The sequence below is a fragment of the Acomys minous genome, assembly GCF_964271855.1.
Source record: "Acomys minous genome assembly, chromosome: 20".
NCBI classification, from domain to species: Eukaryota; Metazoa; Chordata; class Mammalia; order Rodentia; family Muridae; genus Acomys; species Acomys minous.
Window position 1 is genome coordinate 3,247,606 of NC_140502.1, and position 18,214 is coordinate 3,265,819.

Below are 18,214 nucleotides of genomic sequence, written 5' to 3' on the forward strand. Positions count from 1 at the left end.
TGATGATGACACACCATGACATACACCTCTCCACCATGGGCAATGCACTGATGATGACACACCATGACATACACCTCTCCACCATGGGCAATGCACTGATGATGACACACCATGACATACACCTCTCCACCATGGGCAATGCCCCTTGACTTTAAGTGTGTTCATCTGGCACTCACATGACTACTCCTGCTCTCCTTTGATTACTACTTAAGTGGTTATTTACTTTCCATTCTTTCATTTTTACAGAGAATTATTCCTTAACAACGTTACATTTACAGAAGAGTTGGAAGCACGTTACTAAGATTCCCTATATGCCTTTTACTCATCTCTCTTTAATGTTAAAGCTTTACTTAATTACTTCACATTTGTCAAGTAAAGCGAACATTGTTACATTACTTACTGAACACTGAGCCTTATTTTTCACAGGCTTTTCCACTAACTCCCCTTGCTGTCCTGGGGTTCAATCTAAGAGCTCACATTTGTATGGAGTCGTGGCATCTCCTCAGGCTCCTCTGATCTGTGACAATGTCCCAACATTCTCTGTTTGCTTGTTGTCATTACCTCACACTCTTGGAGAGAACTAGTTACACATTGTATGCACTGCTCCTCAGTTTGGGTTTCTTTGTTTTGTCTTGTTTTGTTTTGTTTAAAAGATTTATTTATTTATTATGTATACATTGATCTGCCTGCCTGTACCCCTGCAGGCCAGAAGAGGGTGTTAGATCACATTACAGATAGTTGTGAGCCACCATGTGGGTGCTGGGAATTGAACTCAGGACCTTCAGAAGAGCACTCAGTGCTCTTAACCACTGAGCCATCTCTCCAGCCCTTGCTTTGTTTTGTTTTGATATGTCTAACAATCATGCTGAGGTCATAGAAGGAGAGCAACCTCCTCCTCACAGCCTGTGGAGGGAAGGTCGTATAAAGTGGCATCACTGGTGATCACGTGTTAGATGCCATATAATCAAATGCTTTAGATGCATTAGTTCTTCTTATTAATATGATTTCTCTTCCTATTCTATTTTTTTTCCAGAGCTGAGGACTGAACCCAGGGCCCTTGAGCTTGCTAGCCAAGTGCTCTACCACTGAGCTAACTCCCCAACCTGCTTCCTATTCTAAAAACAAAGCCCGAGGCCTTGTGCATGCTGGGCGAACACTCTACCCTGCAGCTACACACCCTACATTCGGTTTCCAGCGTGTATGTAGCCCAGGCTAGCTTTGAACCCATGATCCTCCTGTTTCTGCTCTATGAGTGATGGGGTTAGAGGTGTACCCCACCACAAGGGGGTTTTGATGTTTTAGAATATTTTTCCTACTTCTCTCCTCAGCCAAAATACATTGCTGACAGCCTAGAGTCTCCTCTTGAGTTCAACCAAGCCTGGATCAAAAATAGTTTTCTTTTGTTATTTGATGAGCAACACGGTGTAACACCTATTTATACAGCACGTCCACTGTATTAGAGAGTATAAGTACTCGAGGGATGATGTAACACACACAACTTAGGCATGCGAGTTGTGTATAATGGTGTCTCGTACCCAATGTGAGCATCTCCAGATGTTGGTATCCACTGGGGTTCCTGGAGCCACCGAGCCATAAACATGCTGGATGGTTCTATTTCACTCACCTCCTCTAAGCAATACCTTGAGACTCCTTCAGTTTTGCCCTCATTTCGTAGGTTAGAAAATCGAGAGTTCATGGGGCTATAAAGGATTCCCCTGGAGTCACAGTTGGTAAGCGAAAGCCCGTGGCTTATATCCAGGCAGCCCAGCATCTCACAAACTCACAAGCCCAACCATCCTTCCAGAAGAGAGCCAAGAGCACAGGCAGCCCTCAAGACCAAGATGGAGGAAGGCTGGCACCTTCAAAGTCTTCCGTTCTCCAGGAGACATCCACTCGTTAATGCCAGAGTTACCATCACCAGTGACGTCATGTTCTGCCGTTCCCCCTCAGCTGGTTCTGATGAGAAGGGTGTTCACCTTCTATGACATCAACATAATCATTATGATATTTCAGTAAAACCCAAATTAAGGACTAGTCCACACAACATGTGACTGGTGCCCATCATGGTGGGGCTTACCTATAACCCCATCACTCAAGGAACAGAGACAGAAGGATCCTGACTTCAGGCCTTCCTTCTTGGTCCTTCGTCCCTTGGAGTATCCAATTTTGAATGGCCAGACCCAGAACATCCGAAAGAAAAGTTTAGGTAGGAGGGTCTTATGTTCAAGGACAGCTTGCCTACAGAATAAACTCAAGATTAGCCTGGAAATTTTGCAAGACTTGTCTAAAATTAAAAATAAAGTATTTGAGGATGTGACTCAGTGGTAGAACACTTGCCTAGAATCCCCGAGTGAGGGGCTGGGGTGTGGCTCAATGGAAGAGCCTCTGCCTAGAATCCCCCAGTGAGGGGCTGGGGGTGTGGCTCAGTGGTAGAGCCTCTGCCTAGAATCCCCCAGTGAGGGGCTGGGGGTGTGGCTCAGTGGTAGAGCCCCTGCCTAGAATCCCCCAGTGAGGGGCTGGGGTGTGGCTCAGTGGTAGAGCCCCTGCCTAGAATCCCCCAGTGAGGGGCTGGGGCGTGGCTCAGTGGTAGAGCCCCTGCCTAGAATCCCCCAGTGAGGGGCTGAGGGTGTGGCTCAGTGGTAGAGCCCCTGCCTAGAATTCCCCAGTGAGGGGCTGGGGTGTGGCTCAGTGGTAGAGCCCCTGCCTGGAATCCCCCAGTGAGGGGCTGGGGTGTGGCTTAGTGGTACAGTGCTTGCCTAGCATGTAAAAAAGGCCTTCACTCTAACAACTAAACAGAAGTCACAAATGTCAATCAGACTCCATTTTCCTCCAGCCAGCATCTCCACAGACAACTTAGTGGAAAGAAGGAATTTAAGTGATACTCAAGTTCTAGAATCTCCAGAGGCCATGCTGTGTGTTGGGCACTGGGTCACATAGTCATGACAGAAAGCGACCCTGCCCTGGTGGGGGCTGACAGCTTGGAGCCTACAGACTAATTAGCTGAAGGCACAAGGACTTGGGCCATCCCCAGACCTTGAGGACTGAGCAGGAGCAGGATCGACTCACTGCAGGACACTTGCTTCCTCGCCAACTTTCTCATGATTCTTCAAGTCCGTCCATCTGTAGCTGTTAGCACAGCACAGCATCTCTGGTCCAAATGGTTCCCCTGGAAGATGCAGAACACAGGTGATGTAATCGGTGTGAAGTCAGATAGCAATGGAGGAAGGCTGTGGGAGGCGCGCTGCCCACTGTCACTGTGATCTGTCCTCTCTGTGGTAGCCGCTGTCCTTGCCATCACTGTGCCAAGTAGCCCTTACCTCGGAGTAGGTTGTGGTGAAACTGGAAATCAGCACCGGCGCATGCGTAAAGGGAAGCCTTGCTTCAGGATGGAGCCGCCGCGGCTCGCTTGCCTTCTTCTCACCCCAAGTCTCTCTCACAATGGCCGCCTCATCTCTGGATCCCACCCGCCATTGCTGGCTGCCGCTGCCGTTTCATCACGTTCACCATATTCTCTTACCTTCCTCACACGTGCAAGTCCGTTTCTAAAAACAAAACTGCTACTACCATAAACCGGAAGGGCCATCGGTTGGCAGAGGGGCGTTATAGCAAAATCATGTAACGGTAACGCAGGGTTTGTGAAGGAAGGACAGGCTGACTCCTCTCTGCTCAACCCATACCGTGCTTGTGCTGTACTGACTCTCCTTTCACACACACACACACACACACACGCACACGCACACGCACACGCACACGCACACACACCTAGGTGGAGGATGTAAAACGACACATTGTCTCCATGGAAACGTGACGTCATCTCCGTCTTGCGCCTCGGTCTTGTGTCTTGGGTCTTCACTCCCTCCGGGTGCTGATCGCACTAACCGGGTCTTAGTTCCGTTCTTGCGTGTGCCTGCTTCTTGCCCCTGAGCAAGCTGAGCCATGGAGACAGTATTGGGTGTGTAGAAAGCAGCTGTGGTTGTTAAAGGAGTTAGCACTGTTGAGGAAAACCTAGGGCCTGGAGTTCAGTGTCTTAAGATCATTACTACTGTAGGGGACTGGTTTGATTCTCAGCACCCACATGGCAGCTTGGATCTGTCTGCAATTTCAGTTCCTGCGGGGGGGGGGGGGGGGAGAGGGGAGGGGAGAAGGAGGTGTCCAACATCCCCTTCTAGCCTCCTCAAGCACTGAACACACACACACACACACACACACACACACACACACACACACTCCCTCTACACTGGGACAATAGGAAAAGGTGGCCCCCAGGGCAAGATCCCGCCCACTGAAGTCTCCAACCTTGCACCAGCCAAGGACAATACAGGCCGTAAACTTCAAACCCCTACCCAGATCTAGCCAATGGACAGGACATTCTCCACAGCTGAGTGGAGAGTGGGGTATGACTTTCACACGTACTCTGGTGCCTCACATTTGACCACGTCCCCTGGAGGGGGAGACCTGGTGGCACTCAGAGGAAGGATAGCAGGCTACCAAGAAGAGACTTGATACCCTATGAGCATAGAAAGGGGGAGGAGGTCCCCCTCAGTCACAGTCATAGGGGAGGGGAGTAAGGGGAAAATAGGGAGGGAGGGAGGAATGGGAGGATACAAGGGATGGGATAACCATTGAGATGTAACAAGAATAAATTAATTTAAAAAATAATAATAAAAAAAGAAAGAAAATGCAAATTCACTTGAAAGGAGCGAGCCTTGGCTGAGCTTCCTGCTGCAGAAACACCCTGCTCAAAAACAACCCGGAAAGAGCTGTTTTCTCAGAGGCAGCAGCCAAGTACTGTGGAGGCCAGTGGGACTGAGGTCCAGGTTACAGCTCCCACTGGACCCCGTGGGATGGGTTTTGCAGGCAGGAAAACTGCAAGGTTGGGGGGGGTCCTAGAATCCCCCCACTGAAGGTCCAGAGAGGCTCTGAGGCCATGGCTGAGACGTGTGACTCCCTGTAAGGAGGCCCCGAGACCCCATTGCTGTGGCCAGATCCCTGAGGCTTTTGATGGGCAAAGGTTCATTTTGACCTTTAACATGTGATGCTTCTGAGGATCAAATCCCAGCGTGCAACCATCCCCCCATCCTCTCCCATTTCTTCCCTCCCTCTTCTGTCTCCCCACCACTCCTTTCTGCCTCCCTCCATCCGTCTTTCCCTTTCTCCCCTCCCCTCTCCTCTATGCCCTCCACAGGAAGCACGCAAGGCTCCCCTCAACAGATTTTCAGTGTGGACACCACAGTGCTCCGTGGTATGGTAGGTCTCCAGAGTTTACAGGCGTTTAAAAAAACTATGGTGAGCAGAAAGGTGTTTCCACCCTTACCCCCTACCCCTCCCCACCCCCACTTACCCCAAACCCAGAAGTTGTAACTCGAGTTTCTTTATTTAGATACTGAACCTGATGTCTTAAGCCATACTGGGGTGCACAAAAGTCCTGTTGCTGCTCAGGGTGCCAAAGCCCGTTCCTTGGTCTGCAAGCGTCTGCATGCCTCCTGGCTTCGGCCATGTGCTTCCACAATGAGGCAGGGGATTTGGCAGGCTCTGTGGTTCCTGTGTACACACCTGCCAGGTGGGACCCGTCAAGAGCTAGTGTCCCGATCCAGGTGTTAAGTTTGGGCTCAACTCAACACTTAAGTAAAGGCAACTTTACAGTCTGCATCTGGATTGTCCCTCAAAGACCCTTGTATTGGTTTTGTGAGCAAAGGATGGTTTGGGGGAAGTGGCAGGATCATGGCGGTTCTGATATCGCGGGTGGGTTAAAGGCCTGACTGAGTCCTAATACGAGAGCATTGCAGGCAGGTGGCAGACAGTAGGAGGTGGGGTGTGGCTGGAGGAAGAAGGTTACGGTAGGTGTGCCCTGGAAGGGTAGCAGTTATCTGGAGAGCCATCCTCCATGACTCTCTGCTTCCCAGCTGCCTCGCTCCATTGACCCACTGCCGCTTTGCCCCAGTGCAAGCCTGTGATCACAGAGGCAAGTGACCCGGGACTAAGCGCTGTGAAACCAGGAGCCAAAGTAACTTTCCCCTTCTTCAAGCTGACTTCCCCAGGCGTTCCGTCACAGCAAGGAGACCCTCGCACAGCTTCCCACTTTAGAGCTAGGATTTTGTGTGTCTCTGGAAGCCAGGCAGGAGGCGGCCATGCTGGGCCCATTGTTTTACACCTTTGAGATTATAATATTACATTATGTTCAGGTCTGCATTCCTTTTTCTCTCTCCAAGCCCTCCCACAAACTCTACTTTCTCTTTCAACTTCATGACTTCTCTTTTCAGTACTTGTTCACACACACACACACACACACACACACACACACACACACACTTATGTGCACATACACAGTTATGTGTATACACTCTTATGTGGACACACATGCTTATGTGCACATACACAGTTATGTGTACACACAGTTATGTACACACAATTATGTGCACGCACACACATTTATGTGCACACACACACACAGATACTTCTAAATGGAAAATATAACCCACTTAGGTGGGTGGTAGTGGTACATGTTTTTTATCCCAGCCCTTGGGAGGCACAGGCACGTGGATTTCTGAGTTTGAGGGCAGCCTGGTCTACAGAGTGAGTTCCAGGACAGCCGGGAGACATAGAGAAACCTTGTCTTAAAAAACCAAAAACTAAAAACCAACCCCCTCCCCCCCCAAAAAAAATTACCTACATCCCACTCAGTCTGTAGGACTTCAGGTGTGTACATGTTTTCAGGGCTGACCATTTGCTCTTGGACAACCAATGGCTGTGCTCTTTTCCTGGAGAAGACTATTTCTCCTGTTGCCACCTCCTGGGATTTCTCTCATCCATATTGAGATGCTGAGCCTCACCATCTCTGGGATACTGGGTCCTGGTTTCCCTGGCTCCCATGAGCCCTCTTTGCTCAACATGCCCATAAGCTGCTTTGTAAGAACCTTTTCCTTCTGAAACAGCCCAAGTCAAAGGCTACTCCTCCATCACAAAGCAGCTTTGAGACCCGGTCAAGATTTCTGTGTCTGCAAGCTTCTTTGAAGGGCTTATATTGTATCTTTTCAAAGCATGCTTTTCACTTAGGGATATCAAAGCGTGCTACCGGGTCCGATCATTGTGAGGTTAAAAAGATGCTGGCCTGGGTGGGACCGGGCGGGCCCTTTGAAGTGATGCGGTTCTACCCTCACAAATGGGACCACCTGTTCATGGGCTCATATGAAAGCCAGCTTGGCTGTCTGTGGTTCCCGTGGGACTGCAGAGGGTCCAGAAAAAAGATGTCACCAGACACACCCATCTGGTCATGGGTTTCACAGCCTCTGGTATTTATTATAGCCACAAAAAAAAAAAAAAAAAAAAAAAGGACTGAGCCGCGTGCGTTTAAAATGGAATGTGCTTTTCCTGTCTATGTAATAAATATTGTTCCCTCATGGGAGATGGGCCAGGCCACTCATGGCATGGCAGTGTCACCCCACAGGGAGTACGAGGTGCGTTTGGAGTTACTTTCAACACATCTCTAGTTTCTTTTCTAGGTAGTCCAAATTAATAATTGTTGGCACTTTTAATAATCAGATATAAAGGGTCCTAGGTTGAATTCTTCTCAATCTGGGGGTGTGGGTCGGGGTGGGTAGCTCTGGCCCTCAGAGCTACAGGTAACTCTTGCCTTACCCACAGTGCTCCCGTGGAGGAGGGGACAGGCCCACACGCCCACACGAGGCCTGGCTGACCTGTCCACGCCTGGAGCTGTTCACCCAGCCCCACCCTCGGAAACTTTCTCGGGTTATGGCTTATGAAGGGTTCCGGAGAGTTCAGGCACCAATCAATAGCAGGCATTTACAAGAGAGTGTGAGCTAACAAAGGTGCCGGCGGGTCATGCATCTTAAAACAGCTTCTTGGGGGCCTTTAATTGTGGGATGTTCAGGAGAAGAGGATGACCTTAGCGGGGGGGGGGCCACTCTGTAGAATAGAACAGTCCATATATTAAAGGCAGCACATGATTCATAACTGGTTAGCGGCTAGGCCTATAGGCCTATAGGTCCCTGCTTCCCATGTGGATATTTTTTTTTTCCTGCATTGCAAACTCTTACATTAAATTGTGATAAATGAAGAATGGGGGGGCCACTCATACAAATCAATGACTCCAGTGTGTGTGTCATTAGCCTGAGAGATGCAGGCAGCGGTCAGTCCCATAAATCATGTGATGATCTGCTGTCTGCAACACGATGCAAGCAAGCAGGCGCATTAGGGAGGTTAAGGGATGAAATTAATCTGCGGCGCTTCCCTCTCCCCCCCCACCCCACCCCCTCTCCTCTTCCCTATCACCTGGTCACACGGCAAGAATTAAAAATCACATGATCCGGACCGGACCAGTTTCTCAGAGGAGTAAATTGGTCAAGTTCAACTTCACCTTTCAACTTCTAGTTAATTATGTATTAGGGGATTAATTTACGGGCCCGGGGAATCGGCAGAACCTACCATCCAGGTGCCAAGATTATGAATTGTCCAGGCTGTGCTACGGGCTACCTGGTCAGAGCCAGGGGTGGGTGGGGGAGGGCTGGGGGACTGTCACAGTGTGTGTGCTTGGTCCTTTCCTGACCTGAGATTAGCAGGCCGACCCAAGGAGCATGTTGCCGCCGCCTTCTGGGGCCATAGAAGAGTCCCCAGGCTCTGATACACAGGGATTACTGTAGTGCTTACAAATGTTCTAGAAGGTTGTATTAGGAGAGACCAGCACATAGGACACGTCGTCAGATTCTGTTGCGGGCGACCGATGTCCCTGCAAAGGCCATGTATGGTTCCTGGTTCCAACACGTTGGATTAAATCTCACCCTGTAAGAATATCTCACCCCCTCAGACTTCCCTCTGACGAATACAACAAATTGGGTCATAGTTCAGTGGACTCTCACTTTGGGCAGGCCAAATCAAAGACTAAAGTTTTCCCCTGCTAATCCCTTAAGTGTCAACAGCTAAGTCTGCTGGCCCCTTGCCGCTGGCATCTCCTTCTTGGTAGGTCACTCCCTCTGAGTTCCTTCTCTGCTGTGGCCTCAGCAAGTTAAGGACAGTCCCAGAGGTACTGCTGATGAGGAGAGAGGTAAAGAGGTGACTCATCCCTCAGTGTTCCTTTCTGGTGACACACAATGGGCACAGGACCATGCAGGAGATGGAGTCTTGCCTGTGTTCACATCCTGGCTGGCCGCACAGATATAGTTGTCAGGGGAGACCCGGTGCTGGCACTGCCTGTCTTGAGCCACACATGTGTAGCATGTTGCAGCCCGCTGCCTGCTTTCTTGTGGTCCTGGCAGTACTGTTTCCCCTTCCCCCAGGGCCCAGGGACTGTGCCCAACAATTCTTATTTGACTCGGAAAGAAACTGAGACATAGACAGTTTAAAGGGCGTGACTGGGGTCAGGGGGCTAAGGAGTCGATCTGTGGCTGTGAGAACCAGACATGGGTCTACTTAGACGACCCCTTGGGTGCTCTTCCTGCTGTCCCTCGGAGTGGGTCTCTGGCACCTGATACACTTGATGCACGATTTGTGTACTGTATTCAACAATTTCACAAGGCACTAGAATTAGTATAATGATGGTGATGATGATGATGATGTTAATGATGATGATATAATAATAATATCAATAATAATAATAATAATAATAATAATAATAATAATAATAATAATAATAATATAGAGCCCTCATTGAAATAGGGGATTTTAGTTTCTATTGAAAACTTAAAGCTTGGGTTCTGGGCTGCCATTTTGCTGTGATGGTGTTGGTTGGGCTTTGGGTAACTTCTGCCCGGAGGTCTCTTGCCTTACCCAGGCCAGCACCCACACCCCGCTGCCTCATTCTCCATGCTCAATGAGGTAGTCACACACCCCTGACCCTTCCCCAGGTGGCCTTACTGTTTTTCTCTCCCTGCAGCGTCCACGTCACCCCCACCATGCAATCCAATTTCTTCTTCTGACGAAGCCCTCTCTGGTCCTCACATCCACGGGCTCCGGAAGACCCTCCGCCGCCTTGCTTTTGCTCAGATCTCAGGTGGTCAACACAGGCAAGAGCGACAGAGCCTGACCTCCCCCGAACATCGGAACTCAGCCTTTAGGTCTCCGTTATGAAACTAAGGTCTTCCAAATCCATCCATGTTAACCACGAGTGTCCACATACTCTGGATGCGCGCGTGAACTTAGGCTTATGTGAATCTCCTTTGCGTCTTTCCCATCCCCTTTGCACTCGGAGGTCTGCTCACACCCAGCAGGTAAGGTGGCCGCCTACCCCTCCATGTTGGTTTCCTGACTGTCCCTCTGAAGGACGACATCCGTGTCGCTTCTGGTTTTCCTCAGTATGGCCAACCTTCTCTGAATGTGTCATGGGACACAGCTGGGTTGACATCTTCCTCGATAGCAAAATGACCACAGGTGAAGGTGCCCACCTCATCCCCCTACACAGCTGGACCTTTGCTGTTTTCCCGCAATGTTCTACCATATCTCTCTGTCAGGTCTCACAGAGCAGATATGGGCCGGGCAACCCCCTCGTTCCCGCTGACTCTGTCCCCATGTGGAAGCCCCAGGGAGCCACAGCCCACAGCCCTACTCATCTTAGGCCCATTAAGCCTCTCACTTTGTATTTCCTAATTCCTTTAAGAAATCCCAAACCTGTCTCCTTGGATAGAAATAAAATAAATGTAATATCTATTGCCATCGCTTAAACACAAATTATAGTATTTTTTTTTATTAAATACTCTGTTGTCAACTGCTTGACATTCTTCATAATAGATTTTTTTTAAAAAGGCAACTAAAACTAGTTATTTTCTGTTACCTTAGAGGCTTGCAACGTAGTTTGTATTGTATTTACTTGTTATGTTCTGCTTGTCCAATTTCATTATAAGCCTACGAATTATTTTTCCTATTAAATTAAAAGGCAATCTCCCCTCCCACGGCTACCCTTCAGCTTTTATGAAAGGTCAAAGGTCTTGAGACGGGGATTCTGGGAAAAAGCCAGTTGCTGGTTGGGGTTGCAAGGCCCTCCATCAGGCCTGTGGAGGAACATGGGCCCAGCCAGCCCCTGCTTGAGATGGAGTTGGGAAATGGCCCAGGCACAGGAGGCAGTGGGGAAAGGCTACGGAGCCCACTTACCCATCACAGCTCCTCTCTCAGTGGGGCTGTGCGTTGTCCTCTTCCCTGTAGCTCCATACAGCAGCAAAGAGGGCTATTGTACCCATTTTACAGATGGGGACCACTCCGAGGCTGTGTCCCACATCAAGAGCTTTAAAGACTGCCTCCCATGCCAGGCTCCACTTAACCTGTAGCTCGGAGACCCAGGAGCACGACTGGGGTTTTTTTTTTTTTTTATTCCTGTGGTATTGGGAACTGACTGCCAGTTCTCACACATGCTTTGTGACGGAGCTATATCCCCAGTCCTCTTTTTCTTTTTTCTTTTTCCTTTGAGAGAGCATCACTAAGGTGGCCTGGCTGGATGTTACCTCGCCCTATAGCCCGGTCAGGCCCCAAACTTGCCATCCATCTCCAGCAGACCCCTATGGGCACAGGCTTTACAGGTGTGGCTTTGTACTCCTAAGCATAGGAGGCAGTGCAGGGTGGATAAGGAATCTGGATTTGGTGGTGACAAGAGCCTGGGCTGGAGCTGGGCCTGTGTAACTGTGGAGCATGATTCAGAAAGTGGACAGATGAGACATTAAAAGCCTGAGGGTCTCAGTCCCCTTTGAGAACTGGATGCGTCTACGCACTCCTTCAAGAGAGAATTCACATTTCCCAATATAAAGAAGGTTTTACTTATCACTCTGTGGTATCCCTGATGGAGTTTGTCAAAGATACAGTCCGCAGCAGGTTCCCATGTTCAAGGGGGAAAAAACCTTCCTATAATATAAGTTAGAGTTGCTTCATTTTTATTGTTGTGCTGAGGACTGACCACAGGGGCTTACACATGCTGGGCAAGCCCTTCACTGAGCCACATCCCAGCGCCTCACTGGGGGATTCTAGGCAGGGGTTCTACCACTGAGCCGCACCCCAGCCCCTCACTGGGGGATTCTAGGCAGGGGCTCTACCACTGAGCCGCACCTCAGCCCCTCACTGGGGGATTCTAGGCAGGGGCTCTACCACTGAGCCACACCCCCAGCCCCTCACTGGGGGATTCTAGGCAGGGGCTCTACCACTGAGCCATAGCCCAGCCCCTCACTGGGGGATTCTAGGCAGGGGCTCTACCACTGAGCCACACCCCAGCCCCTCACTGGGGGATTCTAGGCAGGGGCTCTACCACTGAGCCATAGCCCAGCCCCTCACTGGGGGATTCTAGGCAGGGGCTCTACCACTGAGCCACACCCCAGCCCCTCACTGGGGGATTCTAGGCAGGGGCTCTACCACTGAGCCACACCCCAGCCCCTCACTGGGGGATTCTAGGCAGGGGCTCTACCACTGAGCCATAGCCCAGCCCCTCACTGGGGGATTCTAGGCAGGGGCTCTACCACTGAGCCACACCCCAGCCCCTCACTGGGGGATTCTAGGCAGCGGCTCTACCACTGAAACCCATACTCAAACTTTTTTTTTTTAATTTTGAGACAAGTCTTGCTAAATTCCAGGCTGATCTTGAATTTAGTCTGTGGCCTAGCATTACCTGAACATCAGACCCTTCTACCTAGACCTTCGAAGTAGCTAGAGTGTCGATCATGTGCCACCAGGGCCATCGGGTTGCTCACTCTGTCTTTTTACCCAGCCAGTCCTGAACAAAGTCTGACAAAATGCTGTGTATCCCATGCCTATTTCTTCCCAAACTATTTCCTGTATCCGAGACAGTCTCCAGACAAAATTTGCCATGGGGCACGGGTAGAATTTGAGAGTGAACATTCTTCCAGGGCTCAGCCAAGCCCTGGATTCCTCTGAATCCTTGAGAGTTTGGAAGGGGATCTGCTGTAGCCTCCGCTTCCCCTGAGACATGCGAGTCCTTGTAGCTATGCTGCTGCCTCCTAACAGAACTTTGCTTTCGAGGAAGGGCTAAAGGCAGTGGCTTGCAAGGTCCAAGCCCAGAGCACCACAGGACCTGTTGGGAGAGTCAGAGAGGCCCAGTTTACCCTTATGTAGATGGCTCAGTTCTTTCCATGGACTGCACCTCTGTGAAAAGGCTATCCCGTCCCTACACCAGGGTACCCCATATGTTTGTATGGCTCCTCTCCCCACACGTTTAGCTGTGGGGACCCCGGCTTGACCTACCCGTGCAGGGTTAATCATACAGAGAACATTCCCAGGGGACCTGCTATCTTGATGTGTCTTTCAGCCCCAGCCACTCCATCACCCGAAGGCTTTGTCCTCCTGCAGCACCTCTCACAGAGGCTGGCTTCCCCCAACACGCACGCTCCCCAGAGAGGCTGATAACACTCCACGGAGCAGGGAGGACAGGCGCTGATAAGGCCTCGTGCACATCACAAAACGATGCCTCTTAAACGCCAGGGCCGCCTAACTCTGCAGCCAGAAATCCGTCTGCGGGTATCTATGGAGGGAGAAGATAATGGGAAAAATACCTTGACATTCTTCGGATGAAAGAGAGCAAGCCAGCTGTGTGCCCGGGGAACGCATACCTGTATCCCCCTCCTCACTGGAGGCAGAGATAAAATGGAGAGTTCAAGGTCAGCCTGAGCTACTGTGTAGCTCATACTTAGAAGGAAAAGGGGAAACCGAACCAGAACGGAGTTTTCAGAGATGCACCTTGTCAGGGTCTCAACACTGCCACACAGACTACTGTGACATTTTTCACCCTTGTTGGCCAGTAGACAAATGAATGAGAACAGTTATGAGTGGAAAGAGGACAAGTGGGGGTACGCACTGACTCTCAAGGCCTACACTGGTCCCCAGAGCCAAGCGCTGAGGTTCACACTTGTAAACTCAGCCTATGGAGAGCAGGCACTGGAGAGTTTCTAGGACCCCCCGTCCCCCCCCCCCGCCAGCCTACTGGGTGAGTTATGGCCCAGTGGGACACCCTGTCTCAGAGAAGGCTAGCCCTGCTGAAAGATGACATCTGAGGCGTTCCTCTGTTGTCTACATACGTGTTCACATAGATGCACTAACACACACTCATATAGAGAGGCACGCAATACACACCACAAACACACACACACACACACACACACACACACACACACACACACAGAGAGACAGAGACAGAGAGAGACAGAGAGACAGAGAGAGACAGAGAGACAGAGAGAGAGAGAGAGACAGAGAGAGACAGAGAGAGAGAGAGAGAGAGAGAGAGAGACAGAGAGAGAGAGAGAGAGAGAGAGGGAGTTGCTCTTCCATCATATGGTAGGCTCTAGTGGGCTGCCATAGGGTACCCAACAGGTTAAAGACTTCACAGTGCGCAGACAGGTTACTAAAAAAAGAAGCCACTGACCCTGGAAGTGGCCTCTTCTCCCCAGGGACAGCTGGGTAGCTCAGTATCCCCCAGGACACAGAAGACCTCGGTGCTGATGGAGGTGCTATGTGAATCAATACATCATCCGCCTGCCAGACAGCACTTAGCCAGGTAAATGCATATATGTTATTCATTCTCGAACCTTCCTCCAAAAGCTTAGGCTCTCTCCCTGACTCCCCGTGTGCTGACATCTTTCAAGTCAATTGATAATGGGTCAGGACTGAGCCAAGCTTGGCAAGTGAATTACCGTTTAGCTAGCCCGTCAACTTTAGGGTTGCAGCCACCAACAAAATCAATGACGAAGGATTCTTGTCTAGGGCAATGCCTATGGTGACTCCTAATGAAATAAGCCATCGGAGCCTTTTAATCAGACCACCTGCCTGGAAGGAGGAAGCCATCTGGGAGGAGGCTTAGACTCCAGGGATCCATTTTCCCCCTCACTGGTCAACGCATGAATGCGTCTTTAATTGTAGCAATGATGCATTTACCCTAGACCCAGCCACCACCGGGGCAACAGAAAGCAGCGGTCCTCTGGGGCAGAGGGTCGATGTGACCTCAGCTGAGGCTGTGCTGGTCCCTGAGCTGGGCTGCCTCACCAGGGGATATGATGGGGCGCCTCCAGGGCCATTTGACTCTCAGACGTGTGATGAATCTCGGATGAACGAGAGACCTACAATGAAAGAGGACCTGCTGTGTATCTGAGCTCCACAGTCAGCCCCACAAAGATGGGAAAGAATGGGATGCTCATAAACTCTGGGAGCTTGGGCTCCCAGCTCTCACTCTTTCCCCCTCTCTCCTCTTCCTCCTCCTCCTCTGCTTATAGCCCTTTGAAGAAAAGAAGTAGATGCAGACATTAGAAAACCCAGGATGCTTGAGGGCATCAAACCCTGCTGGAAGCTCTTTCCTAGGCAGCCCTTTGGTTCCACCCATCTCTTCAGAGCATGATTGTGGGTCACGCCTCCTTTAGAGACCCTCTCCTGATTCCTGTGGGGCATGCACTGTGCTCCTTCTTCTGTACCATAAGCTTGGGGAAGAACCCAGAATCCAGGCCCAGGATCTGCTCCCCTCAGCTGGATCCCTAACTTAGCTCAGCCCATGGCAACCACAGAGGCACCCGGGACTCAGGGTGGTCAGTAATGAAAGACACGGATTTCCATTTTCAGTGGAGCGTGGGAGCCTGGCAGTGTATTTATACTACACAGGAAGATCTCCTCTGAAAGCCTCACACCCCCCCAAGGAACTCGTACCAGGACGTTAAGGCGGTGGTCTTGGATCCCCAGTGGTCCCCAGCTGAGGGTCCCGTGTCTGTCCAGCTAGAGTAACCTTCTTGTTTTTATGTCGTTCCGTACCCCTCTCTGCTTTCTCTCCCTCTCCTTCCACGCCATCCGTCCTTAGGCTGTCTGCTCTGTCAGCCGGCATTTGTTCTTCTTTCCCTTCCTTGATCCCCTCCCTCACCCCTGCCCTTCTTTCCTTATTCTCACCACAGACAGGCAGTGCGCTCCAGTGGTTATCCCTCTACTACCAGGAAACAGCTGTGGACGTTGGGAGACAGTAGCTCTGTGAAGCGGAAACCCTTCCGGAAGACCCACTGAGGAAGTGTCCCAAGTAACCGAGGCATCCACTTATGGCATTCCTGTATGATTATCACAAAGAGCCTTTCAGTAATCCACCAGCTGGAGGGGGAAGGGGGAGGAGGGAGGGAGGGGAGGGGAGGGAGGGGGAGGGAGGGGAGGGGAGGGGAGGGGGAGGGGAGGGGAGGGGGGGAGGGGAGGGGAGGGGAGGGGAGGGGAGGGGAGGGGAGGGGGAGGGGAGGGGAGGGGGAGGGGAGGAGAGGAGGGGGAGGGGAGGAGAGGGGAGGGGAGGGGGAGGGGAGGGGAGGGGGAGGGGGGACTGGTCTTCTTGCGAGGTAAACTTAAAAACCAACCACGTGTCCTGCCGGAGTATGGTCTCTTGACCCCTGTTTTCCTCATGGTACGTCTGCTGCCAGTAATTCTGGGGAAACCCCAGTGCACCCAGAATAGGCCTAGGTGAGCCTCCCAGCAACCAGCTCCCTCTTCACTCTTCCCACGGCTTGCAGACTTCCAGGTCCCTAGAGAAAGTCTGCTCTTAATCCGCATTACTGGGGCCCGTGAGGGTGGCATGCAGGTTAAGCGGAACCAGGTTAAGTCACAAGGCTGGCAAAAGCCAAAGTCAAGATCCTCATGTCCAGACCCATCTTTCCCTTGGGTCTGTGTGAGGGCTGCCCCCATGTCTGCACACCGAGACCCCATTAGCTCTGGTCCCCAGCCTTGGAGTCCAGTACCCCACATAGACAGGCCATGCAGTGGCGGCTCAGATGCTGGCCATGTGCTGTCTGCAGATCCCCATGTAAGGAGGCGGGTGGGATGCCTGCCGCCCTTTGTCTACCTCAGTGATGAATGCTTGTTGACATGACTAAACAAAGGTATTATTAGCAGATTACATCGGAGAGGCTGGACCACTCGGAAAGAGGGCAGCAAGAGCCCTGGGCCCCGCTCGACTCCCAATTACTCCACAAAAGCCTAAACCATCGGGTCAGGGATAAAAGCGAATAAATGTTTCTAAATTCTTATCTTAAACACACTTAGGCTTAAAGCTATTTAACTGGGGGGCTTTAAAAGCACGTGAGCTTCACGGAGCCCAGCTACCTGCCTAGTTCTCTTTCTCTTATTTTTTTATTTTTTTTTTCTTTTATCCTTTTAGTCTTGAAGAAGCCTAATTAGAAGCTTGAACAGGGCTCTCTCTCTCTGCCCTTAAATCAGTAATTGGCTTCAGCGCAGAGACTGTCAGGAAATTAACACATCACAACATGACAGCTGTTAATTTTTTCTCCTTATTTGTCATGTGATTCACTGCTGATTTACCAGAGTGCATAACAAATTAGTGGGCTGTAATCAGAGGCCTCTGTTCCGAGAGCTGTACCGTCTCCATCCCCACCCCCCCCAACCCCGTCCTCCTTTCCGACCCCCCCCTCCTCTTTTTCTCTCTCCCACCAAAGTCCATTACTTCACCGCTTCAGAGAGACGGCTGTTCCTAGGTGTGTCATTGTCAATAAATCAAAATAAGCAAATGCTAAAAGCGCAAGGAGCTCTTTAAACTTTGATGAAGGCTTTTAGTTACATTTTTAAACTTACACTCATAACTGGGTTTTTTTTTTTTTTTTAAATTGTCACTCCCTGGTAGTGATAGACTGTCAGGTTTCCAGTCATTTCCTCATCCCGACATGCCAGGGAAGGTGGAATTTCCAAGTGTCGTTTGCACAAGTGCTGGCTGAGACGAGGTGGAGGAGGTGTCAAGGAAGAGGAGGAGGGGAGGGGAGCACCGCGGATTCTAACAGGGTTCGATGAAAAGGGTCTTGATTTTCTGGGGGGGGGGGATTCAGGGGAGAGATGAGATGGGGATGGGGGCCGGGAGATGTGGAAAAGGAGCAGACCAGGTGGGAGGAAGTCTTGGGTTCCAGGGTACCATCAGGCTGCCAGTTCTCACTTGCCTCCCTGCCCGCTGTGATGGGTCCCATGGAAAAGAGTGCGAGCCTTTGTCTGAACGTCACTGCAATGACAGCTGGGGCCACAAAGGACAGTTGTGGACTTTGGAACTTTGATCCTAGTGCAGAAGCGCCGTTGGTGGGTCCAATGCTTGGCATGTTGCCTCCAGGAGGGAAGGGCACGGGCACAGGAGGGTGGCAGCAGTCAGAGGGCTTTCAGAAATGAGCTTTGGCATCCCGCTCTGATGAGGAAAATAAATCTCTGCTCTCTCATGTTGTGCAGAATCTGCGTAGAGAACTGCTCCTTCCTCATGCAGAACCTTTCTGGACTG

General features: G+C 50.8%; 1 long non-coding RNA gene across 1 annotated transcript; it reads left to right on the forward strand.

Moving 5' to 3' along the window:
- Positions 1-15,629: 15,629 nt before the first annotated feature.
- LOC311591030 lies at positions 15,630-16,935 on the forward strand. Its single transcript, XR_014777014.1, has 3 exons — positions 15,630-15,709; positions 15,906-16,015; positions 16,837-16,935. It is a non-coding gene; the product is annotated as an uncharacterized lncRNA (long non-coding RNA).
- Positions 16,936-18,214: the final 1,279 nt, after the last annotated feature.